The sequence below is a fragment of the Amblyomma maculatum genome, chromosome 10 (assembly GCF_055883805.1).
Source record: "Amblyomma maculatum isolate TAMU_Amacu chromosome 10, ASM5588380v1, whole genome shotgun sequence".
Taxonomy (NCBI): Eukaryota; Metazoa; Arthropoda; class Arachnida; order Ixodida; family Ixodidae; genus Amblyomma; species Amblyomma maculatum.
The window spans coordinates 100,405,129-100,418,251 of NC_139353.1; the positions used below are offsets into that span (position 1 = coordinate 100,405,129).

Below are 13,123 nucleotides of genomic sequence, written 5' to 3' on the forward strand. Positions count from 1 at the left end.
AGTTCTAATGTCGACTGTACCTCTGATTTTAGGCGTAAGACCGCATTTCCGAAAGTAAGCTCGGGAACCATATTTCCTTTCTTAATACCCCTTAAAATATCATACGTGCTGTATCCCCACAATTCCCCATGCTTCATTATCACGGAATTTATTCGCCCTTTTGCCTCAAGTGATTGCTCATGTTTTTCAATGCATGCCGATCCTTCGTTTACCCATACCCCGACATATTATATTCTGTCACTCTGGGTATTTCATGGTCTTTCATTTTAAGCCCCTGAACAGATGAGCCGTTGACAGTCATTAAACCCGACTTAACTGCGCTGAAACTGAAGCCTAGAGCGTCCCTTTCGTCTCCGCAATACTTAACTAGAGTTTGCAATTCTTCCTGACTCTCAGCTAGCCGCATAATATCGTCTGCATACATAATACACAGAAGAACTGTACAAGAAGGACCCGGATGTGCAAACCCAACATAGGACGGTTGTGATTACTGATCTCGAGCCGGGAATCCTGAAGAGTGAAGTTGAATGGGCCTTAGCCAGCCTTGCTAAGAACAAAGCTAGCGGAATTGATGGTATTCCAGCTGAGTTGCTTCAAAACCTCAACCACGACGCTGTTAACACACTGCATACATTATGTCAAAAGATTTGGACAACCCTGCAGTGGCCACAGGATTGGAGGAGGTCAGTTTACATCCCCATTCCAAAGAAAGGCAGTGCCAAAGATTGTTCCAACTACCGCACGATCGCGCTTATTTCGCATGCTAGCAAGGTGATGTTAAAAATCCTGCAAGGTAGGCTGCAGCAGTATGTGGATCGGGAGCTTCCGGACGTGCAAGCTGGGTTTCGCAAGGGCAGAGGAACTAGAGACCAAATTGCCAACCTTCGCTGGATCGTGGAAAAAGCAAGAGAGTTCCAGAAACCCATTTACTTCTGCTTTATTGATTATGCGAAAGCGTTTGACTGCGTAGATCACAGCAGATTGTGGCAAGCTCTCCAAGAGATGGGAGTTCCAATTCACCTCATCTGTCTCCTCAGGAACCTTTATGAAGGGCAAGAGGCCACAGTCAGAACTGGGCATGGTCTTACTGATTGGTTTCCGATTGAGAAAGGGGTGAGGCAAGGCTGCATACTGTCGCCCTGCCTATTTAACCTATATGCAGAGTGCATCATGAGGAAGGCCGGTCTGGACGAGTCTTCAGCTGGAGTGAAGATCGCTGGAAAACGCATCAACAACCTTAGATATGCGGATGATACCACTTTAATGGCAGAAAGTGAAGTGGATCTCAAGAGACTTCTGATGCGCGTACAAAAAGAGAGTGAGAAGTTTGGGCTTAAACTGAACATTAAAAAGACGAAGATCATGGCGTCTTGCCCTATCAAGTCCTGGAGCATCGATGGACAAGAAGTGGAAGCTGTGACAGATTTTCTGTTCTTGGGCGCCAAGATTACCTCGGAAGGAGACTGCAGCCATGAAATTAGGAGACGCCTGCTTCTGGGAAAGAGAGCAATGGTTAGCCTTAACCGCCTAGTAAAGAGCAGAGACATTAGTCTGCCAACCAAGATCCGTATAACCCGTGCTATGGTCTTTCCAGTTGTGATGTATGGATGCGAGAGTTGGACTGTGAAAAAGGCTGACCGCCGAAGAATTGATGCGTTTGAATTGTGGTGCTGGCGAAGACTCTTAAGAGTTCCTTGGACTGCCCGAAGATCAAATCAGTCGATATTGTCGACCATAAACCCTGACTGCTCATTGGAGGGTCAAATTTTAAAGTTAAAGCTCAGCTACTTTGGTCACCTGATGAGAAGAGAGGAGTCGCTGGAGAAAGATTTGATGTTGGGAAAGGTTGAGGGTCGCCGGAGAAGGGGTAGGCAGCGAACGCGATGGTTAGATGACATTCTCGAGGCATTGCAGATGAAGCTATGTGATGTTAAGAAGATAGTGAGAGACCGGAAAGCGTGGCGTGACATGGTCCATAGGGTCACGAAGAGTCGGACACGACTGAACGCCTGAACTGAACTGACATAAACCGGGGAGGCGCTGCTCTGCTTCCTTTCCGCCTAATCTATACGACAGGTTAAAACTTAGCTTACTTTCTTGTACCTCCGTACCATATCTATATTATAAAGCACGAATAGCAGCGGTGATAGAGGACAACCTTGTTTTAATCCTTTACATACCTTGACAGCTTCCGTCATTCTTATCCCTTCCCATGTAAGTTATACTTTGTTATCTCAGTGTATTTCCTGTAGGAAGTCTGTTATCTCATGACCGATACCTTCTTCTTTTAATATGTTCCAAAGGAGTTCCCTGTTTACGTTGTCGTACGCCCAGTTTGTGTCCAGGAAGGTCAACTACAAAAGTCCATTTTCCACTCTAGATATTTCGATGCATTGGGTAAGCACGAACAGTCTATCATCTGAGCGCCTATCATTTCTAAAGCCGTTCTGAAGTTCTCCAAGTATCTGGTTACATTCTACCCATGCTTGCATCCTTAATTTCACCGCCTGCGTAGCCAACCTGTATATAACAGATGTATAGTAATCGGCCTGTAGAAGTTTATGCGCATCCTTTCTCCTTCCCCTTAACAAATCAAATTCATTTTACTAAGCCGCCAGCTGTACGGAATTTGCGTATTCGTTAGGACTGTTTGCAAAGGTTTTAATAACGATTCCTTACTTCTTGGACCAAGTTCGTTAATCAGCCTAATAGGGATTCCATCTATTCCTGTAGATGTGTTTTTAGGAATATGTCTTTCTGCCTTTTTTCTTGTTTAGATTGGTCAGGTCTAAGCTGCTTTGTGTATTGCTTACGTATTCTGCTAAGAACAGGATCGCTCGGGCACAGATGGTGTAGCAGACTGGGTTGCATATCACTAAACCGAAAGCATCGCAAAAGAAAACGAGCGAATAAAAGATCTTCCGTCAACTATTTCTGCCTTAGATGTTATAATTCTAAGTACTTTTACTTTACAGAGAAAATGTAAATGCGGAGCGTAGTTTTTTTGAAGGTGGAGCAGTGTATGAGATGGAGGAGATGATGTTCTGCTCCTCTTTATGCGCAGGAAACTGGGCGCCTCAGACAATCAACCCGCAGCCAAACTTCCTCGTAACAAATTCCTGTAATAAATGATCCTGTGATTCTGGTTGTTTTAGGGGGTATTTTCACGTGACTAGTACAGCCATTACCGCAATGCGTGTCAATTGGTATCGTAAGGCGACGCGGCATAATTTCGATGTCTCTACGGTGTTGTATACATGAACGTCTTAGTTCTCTTCTACGTTCGTCCCACAAAAGTTTAAGCACTTGTTCTGGCTAAAACGTTTATTTTAAATTTAACCTAAACTTTGTCTCAGAGTCGGAAATTGTTGGCCGGTGACAATTTGGAAATGAAATCACGCGAAGACGCGTGCCCGGCCGCGCGCTTAAGTCGCGAGACTAAAGCTCTCGCATCTTAGCATCCATATCGTACTAGAATTTTAGGACCATACCGGTGATACCACAATACTCCCGACGTCCCGATCGAAGATGCAGTGCAGGACAAAAAGAACAAAAAAATGGCAAAATTCGAACGTAGTTCACACTCGGAAGTGTGAAAAAGGATGAAGTAAGCAGTGTCTACTTAACATTTGGCTCAGGCGAACATGAATTATTTTAAGTTGGGCACAGTTATTCCAGCTGAACTAAGGCAGTTCATACCAGCTGTAATAAGTTTGCTTAGCACACTTTAACCAATGAAGATATTTTCACGTTGTAGGATATGGTTGACATTCCTTGGGAAAGAGCTGTATATATTCAAAAGTAATATATAAGTACTCTTTCAAGCAAGGCGAAATAATTCATAACACTGCTTGGCTTTGAAAACTATTTCTTTTTCGCAATTTTCCTATGTGCCCAAAAGTTTGTGAGCAGGTACAGGTGTTCATCACATAGTTTATGTAAAACTTGAATCTGCACCGGACTGTCTTCCGCGTTGGTAGGTGAATTCTCTAATCAGCATATGTCGTTTGCTGCGTTTGCGTGGGATTCTTCTAGGGAAATAACCAGCCTAGATAACTTGTTTCGCAACGTATGCGGTTGAGGTCATTGTTTATGCCATTGTCTTCAACTACAGTAGGTTGAGCACCTTAGCTGCTTTGGGGAAGGTAATGACCCCTTTTTCTGTTCAGTTATTCAGTCGATTGTAGCCAGACGTTTTTTGCCGAATTTTTCTTTATAGCTTATTGCATTCAGCGAACTATTAGCCGGGATCTGAGATAAGCTGAATTGTCGTTATATTCATACACGGTTTTCATATGATTGTTTTATTCACTTTACAGGAATAAAACATAGCAGATATATATTTTGCTCTCTGTTACCGACACCATTGTATAAAACCATGGATGTACATGCTTTGTTTTTCGACTCCTTAGTAAGACGTCTTCGGTACAAGCTTGGCTGCACGAGAAATGAATTTTTCGTCCCCTGGGGAGTCCACTGTTTTATATGCAGTTGAATATGATGATACAATTTGTCGCGCTTTCTTAAAATGGTGGGACTCAGTACCATTAGCCGTATTTGACTACTGGGGCAGAGTGAAATACGGCTTTCGGTTCTTGTTCAAATATTGCATATTTTAAGGGTCTCTGAATGATCAAATAGCAGTGTGATTATGCTCTCATTCATTTTCGTGTAATTTCCCCGATTTCCCGCCAGCCGTCCCAGCTCGCTTGGATGCTGCAGGAATCGAGCTATAAATTTATTTCGCCAATTTCATCTGCTTGATCGCCGGATGACGTTGATCACCAGACAACAGTGTGAACTGGTGAACTCAATACCTCTGAGGACGAAAACATCAAGGTTTCGGTAACGTAAACGGCAGCATTTATATTTCGCATTACCGATTCTTGTAACTTTCAATGCCAACTGCTTTTAATCCCATAGAATTTTAAATTTCTTCTTCGCTCTTTTCACTTGTAAAATTTAATGGTTTCTTTCATATAGAAACCAACAGCAAATTCGGTTGAAGGAAGTGCATCTGTGAGGAATGAAAGGGTTGCTTTGAACCCCTACGCAGAGGCTGAAGGTGTCGATTGATTTGGTTTTGACATTTTAAGTCGTTCTACCTATGACTGAACTGTAGCATCAAACTCTGCATCGCTATCCACTTTACGCTTACGCAACAGATGGATAATTAGAAGCAAGCACTTACGGCAAAATATTGCTATAGTTTAGGAATAATTACGTGGCCAACGAGGCACCATTGTCCAATATGTCACTTCTGTCGTCGTAGTCGCCTACGCTCGGGACCAAGTGTATGATTGACAAATAACTTTGGCAAAGTTTTTAGGTACTAAAATTTAAGTTACAATTTGTTGAATTTTGTCGACCATCCCCTCTTACCTATCGTTCCGGAGCGCAAATATAAGCTGTTCAAGAAAGTGGAAAATTAAAAAATGATTTAATGTTGAACTCAATAATCTGAAAGTGGATCCTTGTTGTCTTCTTATTTAAAATCGGGAATATTACCTCTTACATTGGAAAAAACAGCAACAGGTATGTGTTATCATGCACCGGAATATTTTATAATTTCGGAGCCACGATTACGTGACAATATTTACAGCAGAATTTCGTGCTATTCGTTTATCCCTTAAAATTTTTGTCTGTAATTTGTGTCATGTCATCGTAATCTGCAACTGCCTGTCTTGCTTAACTCTACTTGACAGCTCGTAGGCGCGTCTTTTTAGCCAATCTGTAATTGGGTCCCTTTCTTCCATGCACCAGTAGTGCGTTTTCAGTGGATTCAGGAACATTTGGACAATACTTCAAGATCGTAGAAGATTTCTTAGCCAAGTCAGCTCTAAAAAGACTTGTTGCCGTCTTTTTACATAACATTATTTTAAACACAGCGAACAGTTTTGAACGTTTTGACTTACTCAGTTCCCAGAGCGATGAGGCCATTCTTGCTTCGGCGGACTTCGAAAATATATATTTTCCTTGCGGTGTACACTGTCTTGCAGCTCGCGGCAGCGTGACCATGACATATTTGTGCCGCAGAATTTATTGCTTGTAAAAATATTTGTACTGTTCTCAATTCACTGCGGCAAATCTTCATGCGTCATGCGATGACGTTAAATTATTTAGATCATTGAAAATGCAGGAGTCCGCTTTGCAGATAAGAAATTATTTTTAAATGTTATCGATCATTTGATCAGCATTGCCTTTTACAATTCCTGTTCCCTTCTTATTCGGTAGAACCGTGAAAAGACATACTGTAAAGACAATGTGTTATTTATTTCATAAGTAAAATATTTCGATTTTCATCAAGCTACATATTTTACATTCATTTGCGTCTATACTGCGTCAAATGTTTTGTAACAATGTGTACTGGTTTTGATGTGAAAATCATAGTTTTTGGAAGGTACAACCTAAGGCAGGGGAAATAGATTGCACTAAACCTTGGACAAACCCCAACTGGGAGTATGTGCCTAGCCTAAAAAAGGCAATAAGAAGAAGAAAATATATGCGCAGTGAGCTACACAATAATACCTGTTCCTTCTAGAATAATGCCATTTTTTAAAGACTTATCCTTCACGCCAATTCATCATGCTGTACCATATGTTCAATATATAAAGTTTGTGCTATGTCTTCATAAGAAATGTGTTTGTTCTAACCATACAGTCCTACTCATGTAAAAGAATATAACATGCATTTAATTGATGACATCATATCGGATACTTCTATTAATCTACATTATAAAAACGAAGAACCGAACAAGGGTAAATAGGGTACGCTTCAGGCCGCAGATGAGCCAACGTTTCGACAAGTGGACTTGTCTCGACTCGTTACGGCCGTAGCTTAGCTTAACCTCAAAGAGGTGAAGTCGGCGCTTTACTAAAAAGAGGTGGTCCTTCGGAACGTGGTGCATGTGTAAGAAATAAGCTATATGGGACAATTTCAAATGCCGCATATCTGGATGGTGACATGTAAATCGGCGCTCTCTAAAGGAAAACTAGTCTCATGTGGAAATTTATAGGTTAAGAACCGTCGCTGTGTTTCGTGGATCCGGAACCAAATGAGGTAAAGGTGAAACTTCTCATGCTGCCTGAACGCTTGGATGACTCCTTTATTCACGAGGCTATATAAGCTTATGCCAAAGTCACTTCGATTTCGAGAGAAAACTGGAATATGGCCGACATGGAACCGAAGAAGATGCTCAGCTAGGATGTGATGTTGACGCTTGCCGAAGGGATTAGCATTGTGACGTTCCACATCAGATAATGTGTGTGGATTGCAGATCCTGGTTCTAATACCTGGCATATCACCTTTCTGCCTCCGCTGCAAACAAAAAAAAAAACTTGCAAAAATTTCCGCCATTTCGGCCGCACAACGGAGACGTATGTGGCTACATACGCGGAAGCTTCGGCATCAAGTCCGGCATCGACCTTCCTGCCGCCGTTGTAGCTGAGTCTTCAAATGCCACTCTACAGGCTACTGAGGAAGGAAATAATGCTCATGCGTTCGAGAGTAATGTGAACAACGCTGCAACTTAGGCCTTGGACAAGATGTCGTGTCGAGCTTCCGACAAGAAGCCAATCGCCGGCCAGCCACCACTCGTTCCCGAACACCCAGCGAGTGCCTCCCCGGATATTGTGACCCCTGTGGCCGTTGCTTTGCAACAACGTCAAGACCAGTGACCGGTTTCTGTGGCTGACGGGCTCGCTGCTGCTGATGAGCCAGTCTTGAAACGCCGTGCATCATGTGCCTCCGAGTCCAGTGAGGAGGACCATCAAGCTGGCGACAAGCATCGCCGTAGCGGTCGAGCTTCGAAGCTCAAAGGGAAGTGCCGGCGTTCGCGGTCGAGGACGCCTGGCGGTGGTTCGGAGCTGGCTTCGCCGCCTGTTGACAGACAAAACTATGTGTCGTCACCATGACGGTCTCGGGTGAATAGTGCTTGCAACTCTCAATGTACGGGGCCTTAGGTCTCACCAGATACAGACGCAACTTCGCTGACGTTTGCACAGCTGGCGTGTAAATATCGTATAAGTCTAAGAGACGACGATAGAGAGTTAGGAGGAGACCGACAGGGCTCTAAAGCCCTTTTTGGCAGATTTTATTGATATTGTTGCGCATGCTGCGGGCAGTGTCGGTAGGTTGTTTTCTGTTTCTGCAAAAGACACTGTATTGATCTAGCCTAACTTATAATATCGATGCCGATGGCCGGTTGATATGTTGCGATCTTTTACTCGTTAGAAAGTCATGGCGGATAATTGACGTTTACGCTTTCAATACTGTGAATAGGCGCATTATTTTCTTTGAACACATAGCCAGCTCACTTCACTGTAACCGACATATTGTGCTAATGGGCGACTTCAACTGCGTTTGTAACCCCATAGATCGCTATAGTCAAGGCGCACGCAGTGACAGGTGCGGTTAACTTTTGTTCCGTGTTACAGAAGATGCAGGGCTGGTTGATACAGGGGCGTCCTCGCGTGCTTCTAGATCGCTCATCCACATTCAAGGGCATTCTCACGCTCGACTAGACTGAATTTATGCATCTTGTAGATTAGTTTCCCTCTGACTTGTATGCGAAACTATACCGGTTTCTTTTTCTGATCATAGCATGGTCGTGGCCCGGCACGTTGGCAAAGACTATTTAATGTTTAAATCGCAGTGGGAACTTTGGAAGTTAAACTCATCGCTGGAAAATGACCAAGAATTTATATTCGTGTGTGCTCGCAGCTTCAATCATGTCTCTCCGGAAGTCTACTACTAACAAATATAATTGGCTCAGTTGAATCTTTTTAGAGGAAGAAGGAGCAGCAGTCACCTAACAAAAACATTTGTAACTTTTACTGAATCATATACGGACGAACTTGCTAGTGTCAAAATTGAATTATAAAGGTTTGATGCGGAACGATACAGGGGTGGACTAATTTGATCTCGTGTCTAGCGTGCTTTGCACTGCGAATGCCCGACGCGGCAAGCTTTGCTTGATGAGCGTTATCATGCGACTGCAAAGCTGATTCCGGGACTAATGCATAATGGCTCATTAGTTACGAGTACGAATGAGGTTACGTCCGCATTCGTGGATTATTACTCGATGTTGTTTGCTGCCACTCCTCCTGTGAGAAAGTCTGGCATTATCTCACATTTCACATCCCCGGTAACCCTTTTATCAGAAGATGATTGCTATGAAATTAGTAGGTCCTTCACGAAGCAGGAGGCCGAAGTCGCAATTGATCGATTACCTCTCTCAGAAACGCCTGGCCATTATGGCAATTCCTCTGAATTTTACAAAGCTTTTAAAACTGCTCCTGCTCCTATCCCGGTAGATGTCTTCGTGATGAGGTTTGGTATAGAAGCCTTTCCCGAGACTTTCACAAAATGCCACATAGTCCTAATTCCAAAGAGTAATGATAAAGAATAAATACGCTCAGTGGAATTTTATAGACCAATCACACTGGCAAATGTGGATTACAAGATTTTAGCAACAATTTTATCAAATCGCCTACAGTTCGCAATGTCGGTTATCATTGGCCGTCACCCCTCGTGCGGCTTCAAGGGCCGTGCCATTTGAAGTAATGTACATATTGCGCGCACAATCCTCGAATCGTGCTCCTGCTCTCATGATAAGGTTGCTTTGCTTCAGGTCGACCTCGCAAAAGCGTTTGATCGAGTTCATCATTCTTTCCTGTTTTCTCTTCTGGAGCGAGCGAATTTTGGTTCTGTAGTACTGAAGGGGTTGTAACGTTTCTGTAGGAATTGCGCGACTCGTGTGATTGTAAATGGCCACCTATCAAGTCCCGTACCAATCAACTCTTTTGTGAAGCAAGGCTGTGCGATGTCTCCGCTGCTTTTTGCTATTTGCTTGTAGCCACTTTGTCTGAGTGTTTTACATAACAGTTGTATTCATAGATTTCCTCTCCTTGGAAATGAGGTTAAAGTGCTTCGATATGCGGATCATCTTGCGTTTTTTTGCACTGACAAACAAAGCATAGAAAAAGTTGTATCCAGCATAGAACAATTTGGCATTGTTTCTGGTGCTCAGATGAACCACTACAAGAGTTCCGGCCTTTGGTTTGGTTCGCGGGGCTCAACACCGCTCCTAGATGCAGGAGTTATACGGTTATGTATGCCCCCTAAATATCCACTGCATGCATTTAAGTCAAGTGCAAATTACTGTAAATAGCGAGTTTTTGTCGTCCAGCGGTATGTTAATACATTTGCCCACTATCGGCTCTCAATGTTTGGTCGGGCTCAGGCTTGTAGCATGTTTCTAGTGACAAAAATATATTACGTGCTTCAGGTCCTTTACTGTGCTAGAATATTTGCGACGTTTATTTGGTCATCAAATTTTGAACCGATTCGACGTGATAACCTATTCAGACTTGTTTGCGCAGGGGGACTCGGCTTAGTGCATTTGTATGTAAGGCAGTTAGTTGCCAGTTTCATCTTTTATCGTGATTGTTCACTTCCGATTATTGGAGCATTTCTACAAGTTAATTTTATAAATTTGTTTCCCGACTTATTGGTTTCTTCAGATTTTACTGACCACCCACAGGTTCTAAGATGTTGCAGCAAGTTTATGCTTCGGTGAGGTTTTGCAGTAGTATTCTCGAATGAGGGCTTGCAGTCTGTTTCGCGCAAGAGACTACACAAGGAATTGATAGCACCGCTTTTTCTGCCACCACTGTACCGTTCTTTATACTTTGGTTTTAAGGGTTATGATGTTCTAAAAAGGGTGCGCAAATTTCAGATTTCTCCTTGCGCGAAAACATTATTTCTTTAAATTACACACCGAAGCTCTATCTGTTAACAGAAGGCTTCATGGGAAATATATTTTTGCATCTTCTGTAAACTGTCGTCTGTGTGATGTGCCTGAAACAATTGAGCACTGTGTCGTTAATTGCAAAGACGCAATTCTCTTTGGGGACGTACTGCAAAGAACTTTAAAAGAACGATTTTCTTTTAAATTCGTACAGTGTGCGGTATTCTGCTGTTTCAAAATGTGATTACGAACCATATGACATGTTTTTCCTTATTGGACTTCATAGCTTGGTGAAGTCGCGCATGTTGGATCGCAACGCTGAACCTGTTGTTCCACCTAGACTCTATTTTACCAGAATGTTGCTGCAACTGAAGGACATTTATGATGAAAATGACTTTCAACCTGATTGGTTTCCCCTGGTAACATGGTGTTTATCTTTGCCTGCCTTTTGGTTGTGTTTTCTGTTGTGCAGCTAAGCAACGGCTGAGTGCATTGTAAATAGTCTGTGTACATAACCCTTTCTGTACATAACCACGTGTAATAAATACCATTTAAAAAAAAAAGTGGCTCGTTGGTCTAGGGGCATGATTCTCGCTTCGGGTGCGAGAGGTCCCGGGTTCAAATCCCGGACGAGCCCAAGTAATTTTTTTCTGCTCTGTTCTGTATATACCCCCGCTTCGCAGCTGTTTGGATAACCTTACTTTATCCCAGTAAATCCGGATATTGCGAGCTGTGGCTTTCCGCATCTACCATATTTCCTCAGACTGGACTGGAATGCTGTTGCTTATAAATGGATTCACTGGACTGCACTTTCACCGCGTGTGTAGTTGAATCAACTGAACGTATTGATTCTGTGAATGACACACACGAAAGTAAATGTCCTTGCTTATCGCTGAGTTGTCGTAGCAGTGCCGATGGCCAAATCGTTTACTGAAATACCGTGCGGAATAACATGTGTGGTCGTTAGTTGAAGGCTCTCGTGCCGAGTGCCGTTGCTTTGGCCTGTTAGATTAAATCTATGTTCATTACTCAGTTGCCAGCTGAGCGGGGGAGCTTCCCAGGTCTCTCTGGTGCAAACGAGAGGAGTTGAAAGGTTTTGGTGGCGTTGGCAGGGCACCGTTACGTTGTTCAGTGTAAAGGACTCCAAGCACTGCGACAAGCTGTTCTGGTGCAGGACACATTGGAGAGCGAGGTTCAGGTTGGTGGTTGCCAGTTGCGGAACTGGAGTTGGATTCCATGGCCGGCTGCTGTGTAGCAGCAGAGGCGTGGTAAATAATGAAAAAAAAGATACCCAATTTCTTCCGCTGTGACATCTTTCGCTGCTCGAATTACTAGATATACTTCCTCTGCCTACCCCCTTCCCCCCCCCCCCTCACCTGCAACCGAGGCCGGCAATACTGGTCTGCAAAATGGAAGGAACAGGATACTAGAAACAAAATGTAAGAGCAAAAATATGTCATATATCCCTAAACGAACCCAGCGTTTGGGCAGTCCAGACGATGTGTCAGCTGAGCGTCAAATTTCATAACAAGCCACTTTGCAAGTGGAAGAAGTTATTTGTACGGCCTTGAATGGAAGAGCACTCTTCTAGCATATGTACAGTTTTACTGATAACGAGAAAACTTGCACTATCTTTATTTTATATATAATTATGAACAAAAAGCAGATTGTCAGTGACAGTGAAAATTCGGTCGACTATACTGAGCAGCACAGAAAGCACGATATTACGCTGCAGAAAATGAAGTTGTAAAGGAAGGTTACAGGAACTGCTCTCTATGTGGGGCTCGCTGGTTTAGAGGTGTGATTCTCGCTTCGGGTGCGAGAGGTCCCGGGTTCAAATCCCGGGCGAGCCCTTGAATTTTTTGTTATTGTTATTCATCTCTGTCACCACTCTTCCTCTATTCAGCTCTTCCACCGCGCGATCCCAACATGACCGAGGAGAACAAAGTCTACTTCCTGACGCGCGGTGTAAAAGAGCAGGTTTGTGCCGATCTTCTAAGCCAACCATCGAAAACGGTCGGAATTCACCAAAGAATGAGCGAGTATTGAAAAACCATTGGACAGCTGAAGCCGCCAGTACAACCGATCCGCTTCAAGCCTTCCCCGCAAGCTACTGTGTTGTCTGACCTACATGCGGCGATAACCTCTGGGAACTTATCCGAGATATTGTCCGGGAAGGATTACGACGACTCCTGCCATCGTCCCAACAGCCCCAAATAGCTACGCTTGCGGACGTCGTCAGGGAGGAAGTTAGCAGGCACTGTATGTCCATCAAGCGACGGGTGCAAGAAGGCGGCGACGGAAGAGCCCGCCGGAAATAAATACACTGCCGAATTACGACGCTCTGCTCCCCGACGAGACCCCCCACAATTT

General features: G+C 43.7%; 2 non-coding genes across 2 annotated transcripts; both read left to right on the forward strand.

The window, feature by feature from the left end:
* The first annotated feature begins 11,315 nt into the window (after positions 1–11,315).
* On the forward strand, positions 11,316–11,387 carry TRNAP-CGG (transfer RNA proline (anticodon CGG)). The gene has a single exon. It is a non-coding gene; the product is annotated as a tRNA-Pro (tRNA).
* Positions 11,388–12,531: 1,144 nt separating this feature from the next.
* TRNAP-CGG (transfer RNA proline (anticodon CGG)) lies at positions 12,532–12,603 on the forward strand. Its single transcript has one exon. It is a non-coding gene; the product is annotated as a tRNA-Pro (tRNA).
* Positions 12,604–13,123: the final 520 nt, after the last annotated feature.